The following is a 7,658-nucleotide window of genomic DNA, read 5'->3' as shown; positions in this document are numbered from 1 at the left end:
ACGCGGCGTGAACGAATTCACGGACGCGGAAAATAATTTCGCGAGAGTCTCGGTGCAAAGAGGGAAGAAGAGGGAAGAGAAAAAAGAAAAAGAGAAAAAAGGAACATAAAAAAATATCGAAAAAAAACCGAAAAAGCGGAAAAAAGTAAAGAGAGAGATGGAGAGAGAGAGAGAGAGAGAGAGAGAGAGAGAGAGAGAGAAAGAAACGGAATGGAACGGAACGCTTTCGTTGGCTCTAATAATTTGCAAACAGGGCGAGTATGCGCCCTCTCGCGGTACTCCTTGTTCCCGTCCTCCCCCTTACCCCGCCCCAACCTCCCTTCTACTCCCCATCCCTCATCAAAACTCTTCGACGGCCTCTCTCGCTTACGCTTACTCGCTCGTTCGCTCTCACGACGGACGTCAAAGTTTCGATCCCAGGAAAGCGTAACTTCGAGGAGCTTTCCTCCGCTACTCGGTGTTATACGCAACGAAACGAGAAAGGTAGGATGGGGTGGGTTGGGGTGGGACAAGGCGGTAGGAGTTGGGTGTTGGGTGGTGGATGAGGGCGGAGGTTGGTATACCTTTGTGTTACGGTTCGAAGCTTTCGAGAACGGCAAGTTAAACACGGCTAACCGACAGAACGGTCATGCAAAGTACACTCAACCCTCTGTTAGTAGGATTAATATGTCAGCGGGAGAGCGAGCTTCGAACGAACGCTCTATAACCGTTTTATGAGATACCTCGGCGTAGCTTCCAAGAGTATTTAGCCTGCTCGAACGCAATAACCGTACTTTCGTTCCACGTTTAAACTTTCCTTCTAAAAAATGATCAAACATCAACCTTCTTAACTCTTTCTTATCCCGCGACTATGTATTTTCTTTTCTTTTTTTTTTTCTTTTTTCTTCTCTTTTTTTTTACTCTCTCTCTTTCTCTCTCTCTCTCTCTCTCTCTCTCTCTCTCTCTCTCTCTCTCTCTCTCTCTTTGAGATCGTCGACTCTTCGAATTTTCGATTCGGTTTGTTCATAAAATATTATATATGTATTATGTCTATGTATGTATATATATGTATTTCTTATATATCGCAATTTGTCAAAAAATTTATTTCAAGCATAGTTTATATTTCATTTCGACTTTCTTGGTCTTTTATTTCTTTTTCTTTTCTTCTTTTTTCTTTTCTTTTTTTTTTTTTTAATTATTTTTTTATTTTAATATATTTTATATTACAATATTATATATACTTTTCGTACGTCGAATACCTTATGGAGAATTTATTTTACTTCCTGCATTTTACGTTAAATATTTTCTTTCTTTTCTTTTCTTTATATATATACATATATATATATATATATACATATATATATGTATATATATATATATATATATATATTTATATATTTATATATACACACACACACACATTTAATGATTCTGTCATTTTTTTAGAAATTCATTTTACTCGTAGGTATGTAACTTTGTATAAATTTTTATTTTATTTATTGAATAATAATTAAAATTGAAGTTTTCTAGATTTTTTTTTTTCTTTTTTTTCATCAGAGAGAAAGAGAGAGAGAAAGCGAGAGAGAGAGAGAGAGAGAGAGAGAGAGGGAGAGGGAAAGATCAGAAAAATGTTTTAAAGATTTTCAAGATTTCAACCATTTTTGTACAACATTTAAATACCGCTAAACGGAATAAGTATACTATGATTCTCGGCCCGTAACAGCGCAATAAACCTCTTAGTTATTTATTAAAGCGTCCGAGCGCGTGCTTACGTTGTCCTGAATTAAAGTGACTCTCTCTAGAGTGAGCAAGTCATAAAGAAAAAAAAAAAAAAAAAAAAAAAAAAAAAAAAAAAAAAGGAAAGAAAAGAAAAGAAAAGAAAGAAAAACGAAAAGTTAAAAATAAAAAGGAAATGGGGATAAAAAAGTTCGTTATGTAATCATGAACGTCGACCAGGTACAAAGCGATGATTCGAGGTAAAGTTTATAAACTATCGTTGTACATACTTAATTTCTTTTGTTTACGTAAGCGATCGTTATTACTATTATTATTATTATTATATACATATACATATATATATGACGAAAGATACGTCCATAAAAAATAGGACATTATTCTATCGAAATGTCACAAATCAAGTTCTTAAATATATAAACTGAATTCAACCGACAAACTTCCAGAAGTTTTGAAAGATAGCCAGCTAAATAATTTGAGATAGAAAATCGATGAAATAAAAACCGAAATTATTCAGAAGATATACAGGATGTAAATTATCTTTCTCTTCTTTTTTTTTTTTTTTTTTTTGTTTGAAAACTATTTTTTATTTCTCTCTATCAGCATACTCTCGCCATACTTTTACGAAGTCCTGATTATTTTCGACGAAAATGTAATTGTTTAATAAAAAAAAAAAAAAAAAAAAAAAAAAAAAGGAGAAATAGAAACAAAAAGAAAAACAAAAAAATCAAAATATTAATAGATGCCGTTGAATTGTACGTAAGAAAAAAAAAAAAATTCTAACGCATACGTAATCTCATAATAAATATTATACTAATATAAAAGGAATTATTGCAAATTTTGTTTCGAATCACAATTGCCCTATATTAATAAAAATCGTGCAGAAAGAATGATAGGACCCAATATTAAATTATATCATTCACGATTCCTATCTCGCACGTTATCCTATATCGTGACAATTTTCAAAGTGTGCTTCGCAGAACTCCCTCTGAGTTTCAATAAAAAATTTAAAACATTCACCGTGACAGTCCGGAGAACGAATTATTGGTACGGTCAAATTTTATATTACAGATTTTGCGCTCGAAATTCACTCGAACTTTTTGAATGTCAATTACCAACCCTTCAAATCAATCAATTTTTTCTAATAAAATTCTTCCGGTAATTATCTCGTCCTCCAATTTTTGTTTTATAAAAAAAAAAAAAAAAAAAAGAAAAAGAAAATAACCAAAAAGTATCTTTAAGGATGCGCTTAAAAAAAAGAAAAAAATGAAAGAACTAAAATTTCAAAGGTCACAGCTTATCTAAATTCGATACTGCTCGACGATCTAATGAAAATCAAACATCGTTTTGTATTTTCAATCAAGCATTCCAAATCGCATATTTGCGGAAAATTATTATATACCATAAAATTGTAAAGAATTCCAATGCGTGTTAAAATATCGATATAATCGAAACCTTTTTAAAAGATTATCGATTTAATCGATTTAATAAAAAAAAAAAAAAATATGATTGTTCTGATTTTCCTTTATTGCGGAATTATTATTATATCAAGAAGAAAAACGTAACGTTGAGTCTACAATTGATCATTTACAACGTTGTAAATACTGTAAACCCTTTAAAATCAAATCCGATTGTTTTTCAACTTCGATTGTTATCTTACATTTTACACTTTCAAAATCTAATAAGATACTAATTAAAGTATCGTTATCTAATGTAGAACAAAATTTCGAATTTTTTAACAATAAATTTACGTTTGATTTTATTTTTAATTCGGAAATATATGATCATAAAAACAAAAAAAAAAAAGAAGAAACAACAAGAAAAAATTTCGCGAAAAATGCTTCGATTTTTCTAGAAAATGATGAATTTGATTTTATTCAAGTTTGAATTTAACCTGCAATTGCGTCAATTTGATTTCTAAAAAGGTTCAATTAAACAGAATACGAAATCTGTACTCTCAACAGAAATTATCGTCATTTTATAATCGGATTTTTTCTTTGAACGATACTTCCCAATCGCGCTATAAATTATTGTACTCTGAAAAAAAAAAGAAAAGAAAGAAAAAAAAGAAATAAAAGGAAAATAAAATACATCGACGAGACGTATATTTCCTGTCACAAAATATTTCAACCGACGTCTCGTATGTATGTCACGTATGATATATACATCAACGAAGTCAACAAAATTTTCTCGATTTAATTTAAATTTACTCTTTGTACGATAATTAACGTACTTTTGTATAGTAACGCTTTGAAAGTGCAATAACTCGATAGAAGGTGTTTCTTGATAAAAAGAAAAATAAAAAAGAGATAAAAGGCCTCCCTCACCTCCCTGCCCTTTGTCAAAATAGACAGGCAATAAGGATTTGTTTACGAACTACGACGAGGATATAAGATCTCTTCGAAGTGTTTTCACGTCAAAATTCGAACCGCATTGTTGCAAACAATCCCGCCAACTTTACGATACAATACGATATTTTTCATATTACATTATATCCATCATTTTCATATACATACGTATAGAAGAAAATGATCGCAAATTTTCTTTCGAACAAAGCAACGAACAATTTATTGCAAAATTATCGCGTCGCTACGAGTTTAACGATATTTACGGTTTACATTTCTTAAAGGATGCTTAGAAAAATATCCTCGCTAGGGATTAACGAGAGATCAAATATACTAAAGGAGTCTTGAATGGATTAAGAAAAGGAAAAAAGAAAAAAAGAACAAAAAAAGAAGAAAACAAAGAAGAAGAGAAAAAGAATGAGAAGAAGAAGAAGAAGAAGAAGGAGAAGGAGAAGGGTGAAGAAGAAAATGATGGCGCTATAAAAAAAAAAAAAATAGTGAAAATAAACGAGACGACATTATGGAAGGAAGAAAGAAAGAAGGATAGAAAAAAAAGAGAGAAAAAAAAGAAAAGAGAAAAAGACTTTGAAGATAAAGATTTGTAGTAAAGTAGTTCTCGATAGTAGAGGAAGTAGATGTGGGGATATGGATGAGAGAGGAGAAGAGGGATGGAGGGGATAGAAAAGAGAGATAAAGAAAGAGAGAGAGAGAGAGAGAGAGAGAGAGAGAAATGGTATAACTAATTCAATCGACGATAAACGCTCACTCTAAAACGATTTCGTATTTTAATGCTTAGTCGACGTTAAGACACGACATTTGTTAGTATTCGTTCGATCTCGTTGCTTGGCAATAAATTCAAATCGATCTATTATAATTTCTTCCCCTCCCCCAATTCACTTCCATCCTTCTACGCCCCCCTCCCACGATCCTCATCTTTTATCCCCGACGAGACGAATATAATAGAGAGAAGTCGATTGATCCCAACGATTAGTCTACCAATTAACTCAAAACCGAAGATATTGATCTTCGTTTGAATAAACGTCAGGGTATCGTTAAAATCACGAAATCTAGTGGTTTCACGGTTAGACGACGATCATAAATTTTGACTAATGGCCGACGAGAAGTACAAAATTTAACGGGCATTAAGCCAAGATGGAAGAGCCATGAAATCATTTAAATGCGCTTATAATATTTTCTACATGTACCTATTTGTCCGCTTGAGTGTGTGTACGTGCGTGTTCGTATTTATGTATTCGTGTACGTGCGTACGTCTCTCTCTCTCTCTCTCTCTCTCTCTCTCTCTCTCTCTCTCTCTCTCTCTCTCTCTCTCTCTCTCTCTCATTCTCTATCTATCTATCTATCTATTTATTTTTGTTTCTTTTTCATTATCTCTTCTTCTTCCTCTCACTGTCTCTCTCTCTCTCTCTCTCTCTCTCTCTCTCTCTCTCTCTCTCTCTCTCTCTCTCTCTCTCTCATTATCTCTGTCTCTATCTTTCTCCCGGGGCACGCATTTTCCACGGCACGAGCTTAACCAATGTCACGGTGCTTGTATTTCCCATGAATAGTTCATGAGCCTGGTGTCACCTACACAACAAACTCGTGCGGACGTAAGTGCGTTTGTTTCCTGTCTCATATAAATCAGAGTGTGTTGTGCTTGAAAATCGCGTCCCGCGAGCGTTTTGTAAACAACACTCGCGCGACACTCGCGAATAATGATAATAATAATAATAATGATAATAATAATAATAATAATAATAATAATAATAATAATAATAATAATAATAATAATAATAAACACTCTTGAGAGAAAGAAAGAGGAAGAGAGAATGTAGGAGTGTAGTCTCTACAGTAAAAAAACTTTTTCTTTCGAGCGAATTAAAAAAGAGAAAAAAAAAATAAATAAGTAAATAATGAAAATAAATAAATACAAAGCATGAAAATAAATATATAAAGGGAAAAAACAATTGAGAGAAGTAATAATGAAATAAAAGTACGAGTATTAAAAGGGTTGCCGACGATGTTTCGTATATCTTTTTTTTCTTCTTTCTTTCTTTTTTTGTTTTTTTTTGTTTTTTTTTTTTTTTTTTTTGTTATTCCTCTTTCTCTTTTCTCTGCGACGAAAAGCACTTTTTTTTTAAAAAGTAAAGAAAAATAAGAGTGCATTCAAAAAGGACATGTAGAAAGGAAAAAAGGAAAGAAAAAAAGAAAGGAAAAACGAAAACAAAAATAATGCTCCCCATTTTATTTTGTCTCGATGAAGAACTACACGAGTTAGAACATTTTCTTTCCCTTTAATTTTCTTTTTCCTTTTCGCATTCTTCCTTTCTTTCTTCTTTTATTTTTCTTTTTTCTTGTTTTTTTTTTCCTTCTCTTTTCTTTGTTTGTTTTTACCTTTTGACTTTTTTCCTTTAATTCTTTTCTTTTTCTTTTCATTTCATTTCTTTTTTTTTTTTTTTTTTTTTTTTTCCAAACAACGACCTAGTCGAGCATGAAAAATTGAAATCGAACGACCGAGAAAGACGCGTCTGGTGTAGGAAAAGATTTTGAAAACATTTCGCAACGTTTGCATATACGGGATTCCCGTCAACGAGACTCCAGAGCTTTTCCTCTAACGACGGATTTTTCTTCCAGGAGCAAAGCAAACACGTACTCCCGCAAAGAAACGAAACGATCGAGAAAAGAGAGAAAGATGGAAGATATGAGAAAACTTTACTTGAATATTATCCTATTCTTTTTCAAGAATGGATAGAAATGGGAGAGGGGAGGGAAGAATGAAAAAAAAAGAAAAAGAAAAGGATTTTCGAAGGACGCACGCGCGTGCATCAATTTCGAACATATAAAAAAAGAAGAAGAAGAAAATTCCTTTAAACTAAACTTAATTTAACTGTATTTTATTTTTTTTTTCTTTCACAATATTCATACTTTATTATAATTTATATAAAATTTATTTATATATTAAATTTGAATTTAATGTTAAATAAGAATTTGTTTTTATATAATTATAAATCATAAATTGATAAATTGATAAATTGATAAATCATAATGTGTACATTTGTATAAATATGTATGTGTGTGTGTGTGAGAGAGAGAGAGAGAATAAAATTCTTTTAAACTAAAATTAATAATATAACTATATTAACTATATTTCATTTTCATTTTTTCACAATACTTCATTATTTAAAGTTTGCATACTTTATTATAATTTATATAAAGTTTATTTATGTATTAAATTTGTATTTAATGTTAAATAAGAATTTTTTTTTATATAATTATAAATCATAAATTGATAAATCGATAAATCATAAAGTATACGTGTGGGAGAGAGAGAATGTGTATTTGAATGAGCGAATGTGTGTGTTGTTGTTTGCGTTTGTATATGTATATTGATATTTGTGTTTTTATATGCTTATATCGGAATATTATGTTCTCCAAAAGAATATTTCTATGATTAATCCATATTTCGTTTTTAAATAATATTATTTTAATTTTTTTCAAATATCTCAATTAAATTATCTATTTTATCTCATTGCAATCTATTATATAACAAAAATTTATTTTTCCTTTTTAAATCTTAAAAACGCGAACAATTTGTATATGAAT

The 7,658-nt window shown here is 30.8% G+C and overlaps 1 long non-coding RNA gene across 1 annotated transcript in view; it reads left to right on the top strand.

Annotated features, from left to right (window-relative positions):
• LOC124423111 overlaps positions 1-7,031 on the top strand; it is a 17,648-nt gene extending 10,617 nt beyond the window's left edge. Inside the window, exon 3 of the long non-coding RNA XR_006942012.1 lies at positions 6,690-7,031. This is a non-coding gene — a long non-coding RNA (uncharacterized LOC124423111). The remainder of the gene's footprint in view (positions 1-6,689) is intronic.
• The last annotated feature ends 627 nt before the right edge of the window (positions 7,032-7,658 follow it).

Source organism: Vespa crabro, chromosome 3 (assembly GCF_910589235.1).
Source record: "Vespa crabro chromosome 3, iyVesCrab1.2, whole genome shotgun sequence".
Lineage (NCBI taxonomy): Eukaryota > Metazoa > Arthropoda > Insecta > Hymenoptera > Vespidae > Vespa > Vespa crabro.
Note: the sequence above shows the minus strand (reverse complement) of the source record. Positions and strands in the feature narration are given on the sequence as shown.